At 37.0% G+C, this 14,379-nt stretch overlaps 1 protein-coding gene across 8 annotated transcripts in view; it reads left to right on the top strand.

Annotated features, from left to right (window-relative positions):
- Positions 1 to 839: 839 nt before the first annotated feature.
- LOC131682823 (uncharacterized) overlaps positions 840 to 14,379 on the top strand; it is a 25,365-nt gene continuing 11,825 nt past the window's right edge. For 6 of the 8 annotated variants that reach the window (XM_058964589.1, XM_058964588.1, XM_058964587.1 and 3 more), the window contains exon 1: positions 13,238 to 13,412. The gene's annotated coding sequence lies outside the window, so the exon portion shown is untranslated. Of the gene's footprint in view, positions 1,041 to 13,237; positions 13,413 to 14,379 lie in introns of those variants that run through there. The other 2 variants (XM_058964591.1, XM_058964584.1) reach the window with 1 other exon arrangement.

Genomic DNA, 14,379 nt, shown 5'->3' with positions numbered 1-14,379 from the left:
CTTCTAACCAATAATAAATACGTCTACTCGGCTCGGAAGTTGAGCGCTAACTGACGAATAGCAACGTTGGCGTCGGTTGGAAGAAGTTACCAAATATATAGGTACTCGCTATAAACCGAAACGATAAGTTTCCATTTCCCAACCTGTTTACCAACCGCCGGTGCTGTGTCGTGTTATGATGGCGGTTAGCAAATCGGTTGTAACCACGCTCCGGTGCTGTTCTGTTAGTCTTAAGCGGACCATGCACGAGACATGAATATTGTCAATAAAAATATTAACAAGACTGCTTCAATCCATCAATCCCATTTGAATTCTACAGAATCAATATTTTTATAATATTTATTGTCAATATTCCTGCTCGTGTAGGGTCCGCTTTCGAAATTACTAAAATTTTCATTTATAAACTGTTATTCGGCAAGAAAATGAGCAATAACAAATGATCGATGAATGGATGTCCATGTGATCGGTGAATGAATATTCATTATTTGTATTGATCGGCGAATGGCGCTATAGACTAGTTGAGCGTTTGTATTTGTATTCATTAAGGAAAAAATGTTTAAAACCATTTTTGCACGTGACACAAACCGTGCACTACACTGAGAAACAAAAAATATGCATAGTTATCATACTTTCTATTCCCGTCTCTTTTCTTCTGTGATTTTTATGCATTTTCATGTATATACTTCTAGTAAGCATTCAATGAGTGGATAGACCCAGAGTTTTTAATGATAGAGTTGCGTAAAGAGGATTGGCAACATTGGATCAATCATTGGCCTTTTTAAATTTTGGCAACCTTTTATTTTTAGTTAAATTTCAGTGACTTCACTCGAACGCTTCAGTTAGAAGTTAATTTTGTGCATTTAAAATTTTAAAATTAAGTGTTTAGTTTTATTTTGCAAAAATCAGTACGATAAATAACATCGTATAAAGAATTTAATTTTTTCCGGTTCCCAACTGATCCGCAACTAAGAGCGAAATGTATTGGTTTTTGCCGCTTGCTGTCTGATTGGGGAGTGACAAAAAACAGTCAAATTTGCAGCGTAAGATAAATTTGAATAAGTACTTAAATATAAAAGGAATGCATACACAATTTTTTCAAAATTTTAGTTGCACTTTAACTATGAGAAATACCTTCATATTTCCACTGTCGGTGGAAAATTATTAACTCTACTCAGAGCTGTTCCGGGTGTTCGAAATAGTGCCAAATTTGAATATCAGTGCACATATATTTTTTAATAATTATATCTTTAAGCGAAATATTCCTGGTTTGAAATAATGTTAATATTACAGCATTGATTTTTTTCTTATAATTATAATCTCATAATAACGATACTCCCACGCATTCGAGCATTGTTATTCGTGTCCGATAGGTAGGCATTTTGAGTGTTCGATAGGTAGATTTGCTTCAGTCTTTGCGCAACTGTTCACGGAAACGAAAAACTACCTAAAATTGAGTTCCTTTGACTCAATCTCGTGGTATCGTGGGGGAAGTTAAAATTAGGTAAACCGTGTTGAAGGTAGTTTTCATTTAACCACGGCAAAAATTACAACTCATTGATAGGTTTTTTATACTCAAATTTAAGTTGAATTTACCTAATTTTGAGTATACCCCAAACAACTCAAAAGTACCTTCCTTCACGGAAGACCTCGACTGAGACGAATCTCTCGTTTTGTTTTTGACAACACTAATAAGTGCGAAAGCGGCGCACAATTCAAAAGTAAGTTAAAAGAACTTATTCTGCAACCCTCCCGCAACTTAACATTTACCCTAAGTTTCTTGAAACCACCGTGTTTGGGATGATGTCGCCACAGTAGAGTGCCGTCCAATAAATGTGATACAGTAAATTTCTATGCGAGAAAATAATTTCGTGACGTCTTTTACGAACTTTTTTTCTTTATTTCAATTCGGACGAGATAATCAAGATAATCATTTCAAAACAGCGTAATAATTTATTGTGCATATAAACAAGTTAATTCGCCATTTCGGTGTTTCATAAAATAATTACGAATAGTGCCGAATGTAAAATGCAGAATGCATGATTTGATTTGAGTGCGCTTCTAGTGTGAGCCCGTCGCCCTTGAAACATCTTTCGCGTATTACAATGCTGTGGCATTTACGGTGCAAAGATTACCACGAATTTCAGAAGTGATGACAGCTCGTTTTTATCGAAGAGGGAGAAAAACATGGACTGTATCATTGTGCGTTTTGTTTACATTGCAATACAAATATTGCTACCATAATATCTTAAAAACTAAATGAAGGTATTATCGAGCTGGTATGCGCACCGCTTGTTTGTATGCCGATGATTCTAAAAAATGATCGTAGTACAGTTGCATTACTTTTATAACAAAACAACGCTAAACCCCCAAAAAGTCTTCGAAAGTCAATTATCAAAAGTAAAAAAATCTGAGAAAATTTTCACTTTAATACGCGTTTACGCTTTTTTTAGAAATTAGTCTTGAATAAAGTTTGGTCCGCCATTTTGGACCCACAGACCCAAAAAAGCCCAGTAAAGTTCAACCGGAAATGAACCGGAATTCTGGCTGGTTCCAGTTCGCATTCCGGCTCCAGTGACACAACCGATTCTAACTAGAATCGATTGTGTCACTGGAGCCGGAATACGAACTGTAACCAGCCAGAATTCCGGTTAATTTCCGGCTGAGCTTAACTAGGAGTGGTTTCAACGATTTGGATACACTCAAAAAAAGTAAACGTTATGCCCGTTATGATTCTATAACAATAGGCACATATAAGTTATGTGTGCGCATATATAGTTTATACAGTTGACACATAGAAGGTATGTGTGCGCGTGATAACATTAGCATTTCGTCTTCACATGAATTTTAAGTGGTTTGAAGCAAATAGAATTAACGTTTGCTTTTTTTCAGTATAGGAGATGTCAAGTTGTTTCCCCTCTGGGATAGACCGAATATGTCCAATGCATAAAATTTACAGCAGGAGGAACGAGAGGCAGATAGAAAAGTATGCTATCGATGCATAAATAAAATTCTGCGTGGTACCTGGGAGGGAGGAACAGACACTACGCACGAAGTGTAAATAATAGCACTTGTCAAGAATCAAGAAAACTTTTGACATTCAAAATCAATCAAGGTGGGCGACGCTTAAATGAGCAAATTTCTTTTTGCGTGTCATTGATGCAAGCGTGTTACCGGTACATGACATCAATCGTGTGATGGAAATAGAGCCTGTCACAGTATAAAACTAGTTTTATACCGTGACAGTTTTTTTCCGGGTGCTTTACATTGATTTGAAGATAAAGTCCGACGGCAGTTTGGTTCCAGTACTCGAGTAAAAAGGGACACATTTCGGAACGATGTATCTCACCTTCTATTTTAAAAATAGGATTTTTGTGGAGTTCTTCTCTTTCATTCTACAACGATTTCCTAAAAAAAAATGCTTGCACTGGATATTAAAAACCGTTACATTATTTAATTGAAGCTGAAAAATAGAATTTCATTCTATAAAAATTTAACTAACAGAATCCTTGAATAAGGAAGCTCGCTGGTAGAGACATGTTTATCTGATTCCTGAAACGTCCACCATTGAATAAGAGAAATATACCGGTTTATTTTTCAAATTTAAAAGAAATCTGCAAATAAACTCTAGCTTATTTCATGTTCTTACATTCAAGTGTAGTTTACGGCTCCAGCCTAGGGGTAGATCACTCTAAGAATGTATAACAAATTTGCATCAAATTGAAAAAATGCATTTAATTTCCATTTTTGCATCAGCTCTGCACTGCCTCGTAGAAAAGTTTGTTTAACAAACGTCCTATGCTGATCCACTTTGTTCGACGTTTTGTTAAATGTAGGGCTAGTTTTTCTGTAGGGTTTTGACGTCTTACACGCAACGCAAAAACATTGCACGCAACGAAAATACATTAGGCACGTTCTAAAATCCACCAGCAACTCATCGGTATTTTGATGACTTTTTGTTGCGGGAGAGTAAAGCGACGCGCTGTGACACCAGTGTGCAACATAAACAAAGCTTGATTATGTTGCGCGAGAGAGAGAGATCATCACATCAGACAGCTCAACAATCCATCGTACGGTGAGGGCCGATGATTTGGTCAACAAACGGCATCGAGAGGAAAGAGACTTTTAAAGTACACATACCAATACACCAGTTATTTGGCATGCGCTAGTATTGAATTGCTGGTGAATAAGTTTCACTTCTGCGTGTCAGTCGAGTGAGCAGTTTAGAAACTGATTGGACTTGCGCCTGACGTTTTTTCCTATTTTCGGCTGGGCAACTTATGCGCATCTTATGTACATTTTAGTTAATAAATTGCTTATCCTAAACACTAGTTGCGCACTCTGAAAATAAGACAATAAACAAAGAACAAGTTCACTATCTCGCTTTTCAATTGCAATCAGAATACTCTTCCTTTATGGACTATACTTTAAATGCATTTTTTTAGCTTCCTACAGCTAATTATATAGCTATTTGAGTGTTTTTCGTGTTGGGTCTACTAAAAAGGTCTATATGTACTCGTCTCAATGAGGCATTAATTGAGATGAAACCAAAACTGTTATTAGCATTTATAATTTAAGTTTGATTCGGAGGAAAGTAGTTTCTTCAAAATTGTTCGCGCTTTTGAAGATTCAAAATTTGAATATCTCTTCTTCAGTTCGGTGTTTTCCGCACAGCTGAACGGTCAGTTAATTTTTTCAATTGATAGTTCAGCAACGTGGCTTCAATTTACTGATTTTCAGTAATATATTTTCAGAGTTTCAGCAAAACAAACGTCACTTGTACTGAGATCTTGGTTAGCTCGGCTGCATTAAACTTGGTAAAAAGTTGCGGAAAAAGTGAGAATCGGTAGAACAAAATTAATGGTGTTGCTTCCAATCTGCTTATTTCGTTGACGTTGGAAAATGCCTGTATATTTTTATGAAAATATAAGGTAATGAGCAGATTTTCTCCTTGTTTCTATTATCACCCTACCTGTTAGATCAGAAAAGCACCTAAGCCTAAACAAACAGCATATTTACTATTGTAAAATAATTCAAACAATAATACGTTCAATGTTGCTGATGTAGACCAATCACTTAAGGGACCATAGATGTTTTTCTACGTTTTCTGACCCGTCTTAAAAAAATCATCGAACACGAGAATGTAAAATATATTGAGGTCTCTTGCGTAGTTAAAAACACACTTTAGTGTTTAAATACAATATTTAGCGACATGCAAAAACTGCTTTACTGCCCCTCTTCGGTACCTTGAAGTTGTTTAGGCAAAACAGATAAAAAGCGCAATAGTTGCAATGCTATTTTGAAAATACTTTCGAGAGTCCACAGAGTTCCGGAACAAAGAATAAGCCAGCGGTCACTGCTTGATGAATGTAAAATTCACAAATTTTACATTAAATGCGGTGTTGTTTTTGTCGAAAGGAATTTTTTAACTTTAATTAGAACTAATTGGAATTTGAATTCGAGTTTGTGTAAAATTGGTCAATTCATATTCTAGAACTTATATGGACTTTAATCCAGTCACCAGTATATATTAATATCAGTAAATCTACTAAAAATGCTTCCGAAAAAAACTCTGAGTTTTAGTACTGGATTCATGAAGTTTCAATCTTTTAGTTGTGATTTTCTACATGCTTTAAAAATTATTATAAAGGTTTTGAATCAGTTTTAACGATTGACCACATTATCTTTGTACAGTATTATTGAGGCCACACATGATCCAGTTCGGCACCGATTCGTGTTGGCCAACCGCATCAAAGACATTATTTACCAAACTCTGAATTTCTAACAAACAATTTGGTTTCAAAAACATTTAAATATGGCTTAAAATAATTTTGAATTATTTGTTACAAAAATGTTACACCTAACGAATGGCTAACATTTTTCTCGTTTCACTTCATATAGTTTCGTAGTAGGTAGGGGAAACTGGTCGGTTGCCGTCACTGGTCGGTTGTCGACAATTGATTCGTAGGTTCTATACTACAACCAAAATATTTGTTGAACAAGTGAAAACTTGCCTAAAAGTTTTTTGATCATTTGCTGAGTGTTATAGAAAGAAGCAGATCGATCGAAAAAGTATGCCCATAGAATATTTACGAAGTGAATTAATTTTATATTGTGGTTCAAAAATTGAATGCCACTGAAACGTTCGCCACAATTGTTTTTATTTATTTTACCCCATTTTTGTGGCAAATGCTTAATTCTCTCTAACCTAATCAATATGGGTACTTTCGGAACAGGCTTTACGAGTAGATACCAGAGATCGATTTTGGACGCAATTCTGGAAACCAAGATGGCAACTTCTGGTGAACCGTTTTTGATAATTTACATGGGAAAAGCCCATGGGTCGTGTTTTCACCGCTGGGTAGCATTGTATACGCCAAATTGTCACGACCAGAGAGACAAGGGGCCATTCATAAACCACGTAGACCAAAATTTGAGAATTCGAGTGCATTGCTCGAAAATATCCCATCACGGTATTACACTTAAATGAGAGCAACAGGATCACGTCTTACCTGTGAGGCGATCGTAAGCAAAAAGATGGCCGGTCGAGGTTGCTGCGATCAATGGGCCCTTTGGCTCGTCGTTGCTAACGCTGGTGTGCGTATACGAGCAATGCATTAATGGCTCAAAAAATCGTGTTGCTCAAGGCATTCAGCTGAATACAATGCGACCGTCCCGATCTGCCATGCCAAGCTTTGTAGCGGAATTATTTTATGCTGGCGGCCATTTTGTTTTAGTCTTACGATTGATTATATGCAATTTTTCGATGTTATTATGTTAGAACAAAAGGAAAACTATTTGTTTTGTGATTTGAATATAATGTAGTTGTCCTGAACCGCCATGCCTAGTTTTCATTGCGGCAAGGTATTTTTGCTGATATTTATGCGCGAGCTTTTTTATTCAATTGCGATGTGGCGTAGTGTAAGGGGCCGTTTATTTACCACGTGGACAAAAAACCCCTCTTTTCTGACCCCCTCGTGGACAAGTGTGGACGATTCATAAACCCCTACCCCTCCCTACGGTGTCCATGTGGACTTTCAAAAAAATGGTTAGTTTCATAAAAATGGGATTTAGAAAATTTTCCCATGTGGAAGACTAATATGAAGCAAACCTTATGAAAATCGTTCAAATCTCAACGACTTATGATATTTTATATTTACATTTCAAAGATTCATCAGAAATAACCTTTGAATTCTTGAATTGGTTCGTAATTTCAACCTCTAGCTATGAAATCCAAAATTAATGTGATTAGACCATGATACAGATGATTACATCAAGTGATTTAGGGTAGACGAGCCCTTATTCATCTCATTAGTCAGGATATCACACTATTTCGTTGATAATTTGACTTAGAGTTAGTGGATTGCGCTTAAATAGGTATCATCATCTTTGCTTCGTTCCTAAGAAGCAGCACTAATGTGTTCAAATGGGTGAGATGAATAGAGGTGCTAAGATGAATTAGGGAGCAGTTACCCTATACACCAAAAAAATCTGAATTTTATTGTTGACGTAATTGCAAACATGACACAATTCAACAAACCGTAATTTACGAAATGACGGAACATTGCCGTGTTCCGTTTAATTTTACATGAAACATATACTTTACATGCGCAATAACATAAAATTACACTTCCTACCATTCAGAACAAACGCTGTATGTGGAGTAAAATTACATGATTTACGAAATTAAACGTCATGTAAAATTAAAATCAAACGTAAAACTAAGTCATTTTGACATTAAAAATGTCTTACTCCACTATCTGGGGCTAGGTGTCATTCTAAAATCTAAACTATCTCCCATGTAACGAAACTATGTAAGGTTTGCACGCTTATAACTCCGATATTACTAGATGGATTTTAATCATTCATACACCAACCGATTCAGAAACACCTAACTTAAATATTGGTAATAATTTAATATCTCCCCAATAAAAGTAGACTTTTGGAAATTGGTAAAATTAAAAAGTTCTCGAAAAACGGGAAAATTACCATTCGTGAGGCAGATTTCTCAGACACAGCCGTCATTAGAGGGCAGCTTAGTTGCTCAATGAAACACGAAAAGTCATAAATAGAAGCAACGCATGTCCGTTTAAATCAGTTGTTGCTCTTCTCCCATACGGGTAACATCGTCTCCGGGCGATGCAATAAGCGCTATCGATTTTCGGTAACGTTGGCATTTGCACACACTCGCACCTAAGTGACTAAACCATATACGGTTAGTTTATAAATAGAGGTGACGCGTACCCGTTTGAATCAGTTTTTGTTCTTATGTCGAACGGGTAAGATCATGGCTGCAGCGTCTGGGCACTACAATAAGCGGTAGACGCTATGCATTTTCGGCAGCGGTGGCCGTGTGCGGATTTTTCGGGTACCAGCACGGTGTCACAGAATGATTTGCAAAGTGGATGGGTGGGGTGGTTTGGATTTAATTCAATACGGTGTGTGCTGCTTAAGAGTGTTGCGTTTGAAAAAAATATATTTATTGTTATGCATGCGTGTGCGTTGTAACTTGTTAATACATGTTTACGGCGCTTTGTAGCTGCGTAAAGAGCCTATTGGTTTTCATGTTTCATATTTCGGTTATATGTATGTTTTTTATCAGTAAGGCATCTGACAACGTGCTTCTGTAGTTATTGCACTGTTCAGCAGCGTAGTATTTTATATAGGAGAGTACACTCAGGTTTCTTTACGCGGATTTTGATTTTTGTTTCGTACTGCACACAACGGAAAAATTTAAAACAGAACTTACCGTCCCAGCAGCAGTTGAAGCGGGTGTTCTTTTTCGATTAAAATTCAAGCCATGTCTTAAGCGTTACTGGACTTAAAATTGTTTTCCCAGTTTATCCAGTCAGAATATCTGTCCTACCCTATGAATTTAAAACACAGTTCTAATTGCGTTTTAAAGAATACAACAAATAGAACGATTGGGTATACTAATTTAAATTTTAAAATAAATCTGTTTTAAATTATGAAACAAACCGCTGTACTGAAGATATAATTATGTCAGTCCTATTACCACATAAAACACCTATATAAGATAAAACGCTGCAGAATTGGTTTAATAATACAATATTTACACTACAGAGTTATAACACGTTTTAATAATTAGCAACAAGAAAAATGTCACCAAGATAGCATAAAAACCCGTTTTAACTGGTAGTGCGAACGTTGCACAACAATGTAATTTATCAAATAATTTCATTTTTTCCACCACTAATCGATCAAGAAATACTTAAACTTAAGATTGTTTACCTAAGTTCATTAGTACATTATTGAAAATTTAAATGGAAAATGAAATTTCATATTTCATGGAGAATCTGTATATTTCCGTTGGCGGGCGTGGGCTTCCTCATCACAGCTCTCAATATGGAACTTTTCTTTTGAATATATTTTCTGGACAGACTATTTTTACTAGTTGGATCAGCCAAATAATGCCAATCACCTAGTGAGATACTTGATTAATTGTAATAGTAGATTAAATTATGTCTTAATGGGGAGGGTATATAGCAAATTGTAACATATGAAAACAGGCGAGTGAGCAAGAACGTGAGTCGATATGTGTGATAGATAAAATTCATTTGCACGCTCTTGCAAAAAGCTACATTTTTAATGTCACCGTGGTCGTGTCCTGTACACAACCCTTTAATTTTTTGATGCTCGTATATGTCAGGGTCAGGAGACGTAAATTTACACTATTTTTTCTAGGTGTGTAGATAAAAAATTCTGATTCTTTTTCGTGCGAGTTCTTATGATTTTTTCGATGATAGTCTTCATAGATGTTTTCAATTTTCACACGTGATGCACACGCATATACTATGCTGTTATAAGCACTTGGACTATTTATAAATCTTGAAAAAATTTGAATATAACCGCTCACACCAATGACAATACAAATTTGTTTCATTTTTATATAAAAGACAAAAATATGACGACGTGGACATTACCCATACCCCCACCCCCATCCCAATGGACAAGCATGGACTTTCTCGTGAACTCTACCCTTTCCTAAATTGTCCACGTGGTATATGGATGGCCCTTAAGGCGATTTTTGCGAAATATAATATGTGCATGCGGCTGCTGAGTTTTTTCTTTGCAGGCTACAAAGCAGCCATTTTTCATGACAGGCGACCAAGCAGCAATTTTGCTAGTATGAAAAGGCACGTGGTTTACACGCTTTCACAATTCTTTTTTCTTTCGAGTCGCCATATTGTTTTTGGGAAGCCTTTCAGTTTACACGCTTACACTCTTTCCTTACTTGATTTAACCGCGTGGGGGATTCTAACTGGATTCTTTTTACAATAACCGGCATTCTACTATTAAATTTATTCTATATCATTTTCACATCAATTTGAAAACACGCTTGTTTGGAATTATTTTTTTTATTTGTGATCATTTATCATTATTCCCGAAAATGTGGTGGGGGAGCGGAGTTACCCTTTAGACTCCCCCTCCTTCCCTCTGGCTACGTGCCAGCGTGGACTTAAGTCTGATTTGTCCTAATCTTTAGTTAAAATATAAGTTGCCTGAAACTCACTCAATTTCAATGAATGCGATCCGCCAGTGCGATAGTAGTACGTAATACTCGCACCAGTTTTTCACATAGGTACATATATTGTGCATCTATTGAAGAATGATGTTCAAAATGCATTTGATGGTGGTTGAAATGAATAAATTTCCTTTTTTTAATGCAAAAGACTTAGATGTTTTTCTGAAAAAAAAATCGTGGTTCGAAATTAACACGGTTTTTTTCAAAAAAATATTCTAAGTCCTTTTGAATGCAAAAGACTTAGAAGATTTTCAGAAAGCTGGAAGACGCGGGTCTGGAAGATTCCTTATGGCCCGCACCTCAACAATATGGATATTTACGGAATGGTCTTGAAGTAGGTACCAGAAATTGATTTTGACGCCATTTTTAAATCTAAGATAGCGACTTCCGGTTTAGCGAAATTCGCTATAACCCAATCAGTATGGGATGTACAAATAGCTTTAATTAAGCAGTTGAATTTTAGCAATGTGTTTAATTTGAATCAATTAAAACCCCCAACTCACATTACATACATCTCTTTCTTCTCTCATTTCCATTCTCACTGCACTCTTCAGGATGCACACATAAAAATATTTTACATTTCGCTGGTTTATGATTAGATCTTATATTCGAGGATGTTTTGGATGATCGCCCAAATTTTCCATTCAGGAATTTCGGTTAACCGGAAGTCGCCATCTAGAATTTCAAAATGACGTCAAACATCGAGATTTTTCTTCTGCTCGTCAAACACCATTCCGAAAATATTCATATTGGTTAAGTTGTAGAGAATCTCGCTAAGCCGGAAATCACCATCTTGGATTTCAAAATGGCTTCCAAAATCAATTTTTCATGGACAACCTTGGGCTGAAGATGGTGATTTATTTATTTATTTATTCCTGGCACCTGCTCGTTAACACCATTCCGAAAATACCTATATTGATTGGGTTACAGCGAATTTCGCTAAACCGGAAGTTGCCATCTTGGATTTCAAAATAGCGTTAAATATCAATTTCTGGCACCTACTGTTCAAGACCATTCCGAAAATACACATATTTATTGGGTTATAACGAATTTCGCCAAACCGGAAGTCGCTATTTTGGATTTCAAAATGCCGTCAAACATACATTTCTGGCACCTACTCGTCAAGACTATTCCGACAATACCCATATTGCATGGCTTGTAGAGAATTTCGCTAAACCGGAAGTCGCCATCTTAGATTTCAAAATGACACCAAAAATCAATTTCTGGCACCTACTCGTCAAGACTATTCCGACAATACCCATATTGCATGGGTTGTAGTGAATTTCGCTAAACCGGAAGTCGCCATCTTGGATTTCAAAACGACACCAAAAATCAATTTCTGGCACCTACTCGTCAAGACCATTCAGAAAATACCCATATTGTTGAGATGCGGGACATAAGGAGTCCAGACCCGTCTCTTCCATCTTTCCGAAAATCTTCTAAGTCTGTTGCATTCAAAAGGACTAGGCATATTTTTTTTTGCAAAAAACGAGATAATTGCGAAATCCGCGCAGAAAAACTGCCAAAATTCTTCTAAGTTCTTTGGATTTAAAAGAACTCAGCATTTTTGTAGGAAAAAGTCTAAGTCTTTTGCATTCAAAAGGACTTATTTTTCCAAAAACCGTATTAATTGCGAAATCCGTGCAAAAAAAGTCTTGTGTTGAGAGTTTTTTTAGGCGAACTTTCGAATTAACGCGGTTTTTTACGAGGATTTTCGAATTAACGCGGCTTTTTACGCGGATTTTCCAATTAACGCGGTACGTATCCCCCGCGTAAAAAAAACCTGAGTGTAATACATTTTCATTATACATGACATGACAACTATATACAAGAAATCAATATTCGAGTTCTAAAATTTTGTAAAAGAAAAGACCAAATCGATAACTTGAACCAGTAATCAGCGGTTTGAGTTTGGTCGTCTTGATCAGCTGGTAGGAGAAACAGGATAATGTTCACATAATGTATAGGAAGGATGCCCATATGATCTAAACACCAAAAATGGTTTGGTTAAAATCTCGATGTTTCATGCATTTTAAAGATATTTATCATCCCAAATTCAAATTCGATTTCTTAGAATTTTTTAGTTCCTTCTATGGGAATTTCATGTGACCGGACGATTAACAGTTTTTATTTCCGAAACCATACAACGGATCCGTACGAAATTTTGTAGCAGGAAAACATACCTTTAATTTGAGGCATTTGTGATAATCGGCCAAACCATCACCGAGAAACTGATAATAGCAAAAATAACCCGAGAATAGTGAAAAACCGTATTTGAGCGCAATGAAAACTTGAATACCCTATTTATCATACATCTGCGCGCATCAATTAACAACCATCCTACCAGATGCGAGCCCAAGAGCACACTGACGCCAAAACTTCGTTGACGGTGGTACACGCATTCTTGAAAGAAGCTTATACACCAGGTAAAAGAAGCGAAAGAGATAGCATGTCTGGGTGCCGACCACATGTTGTGACCCAGTGCGCCAATTCGTGGGCCAATCCTGCTCTGTCATAGTTGATTACATTTGTCGTTCCTATTCCAGGCCGTGAGAGCGAAAGAGATGAATGAGTTGAGTGTGCTTTTATGCTATTCGAATTATTGTTTCTCTCGCTTTTACACTCTCAAATCAATGCATTTCTGTCATTCATTTGCGTTTAGTTGAACTTCAATCGTGATCGCGAGTGGATGTGTTTGTTGTGTACCGCCAGGAAATTGATAAAAATTCCTGGAAAACAGTAGTGTTTTACTTTTATTTTGTTGTGATTAAATAGAAACCATACGGATTTTCTATCCGAAGCAGTTTCCCCAGCGAATCCGGCTCCGGAAAACGCTAGTTCGGACGACGGCGACAAGGGATCTGTACGGGTAAGAGTTAAGAAATTAATTTAGGAAAAAAATTTATTGGCCACGAGCCGTGGTTTCGATACTCAGCTGACAGAAACTCTTACCCAGTTAAGCTCAGCCGGAAATGAACCGGAATTCCGGCTGGATCCAGTTCGTATTCCGGCTCCAGTGACACAACCGATTCTAGTTAGAATCGGTTGTGTCACTGGAGCCGGAATGCGAACTGGAACCAGCCGGAATTCCAGTTCATTTCCGGCTGAGCTTTACTGGGTAAAACCGGCATTTTTCCTAGCGTGGAAAAGTAAATTCCTTTTAACACGATATGTTATCGGTACGGAACGTCAAAATTAGTTGCTTCCCAGTCGAACCCATTCCAGAAGCAGTTCGGAATTCTGAATGGATTCCCGATTCCGACTCAAACAGTTGTTGCATTTGAGCTGGAATACATTCAGGGTTCTGAATGGTTTGACCGGGATGCAGTTCCTATAAAGAAGTTCAAACACAGCATCAACGGCAAGGAAAGTGGGTAATTGTTTACTTTAGATACTTTTCCTCCTGTAAGTGGAAAACGTTTTTCTTTCGTGAATATGCTAGTTTAGTGTTGTAGATTAATAAAAAAGAGGCAGAAAGTGAAAATTTTAATAATTCATTAACAAGTTTAAAAATAAGTTGTACCTGCCAACCTTTCTCGTGTGGTCATTGTGCTTCCGAAAGTAAGGCTTTTGGCGAAGCTAGCTTAATGCGGCTGTGCCGCATAGCCAAGTCCGGACGAGGTGGCCTTGTTACTTGTCATCTGAACCGCAAGCAAACCTGTGATCCACTCGTTTGCCCGGTATACTCAAACATAGGGGTTAGTTTAAGGCATTTACAATGTCTTATTTAGTAACAATAGGATAGTATTCATTGACAGCGGCTTTGCACCGCTTCGGATCCTTGAACTCGGCTATGCGGCATAGCCGCATTAAGCTAGCTTCGCCAAACGCCTTAC

This window comes from Topomyia yanbarensis, chromosome 2 (genome assembly GCF_030247195.1).
Source record: "Topomyia yanbarensis strain Yona2022 chromosome 2, ASM3024719v1, whole genome shotgun sequence".
In the NCBI taxonomy this organism is placed as follows: domain Eukaryota; kingdom Metazoa; phylum Arthropoda; class Insecta; order Diptera; family Culicidae; genus Topomyia; species Topomyia yanbarensis.
Note: the sequence above shows the minus strand (reverse complement) of the source record. Positions and strands in the feature narration are given on the sequence as shown.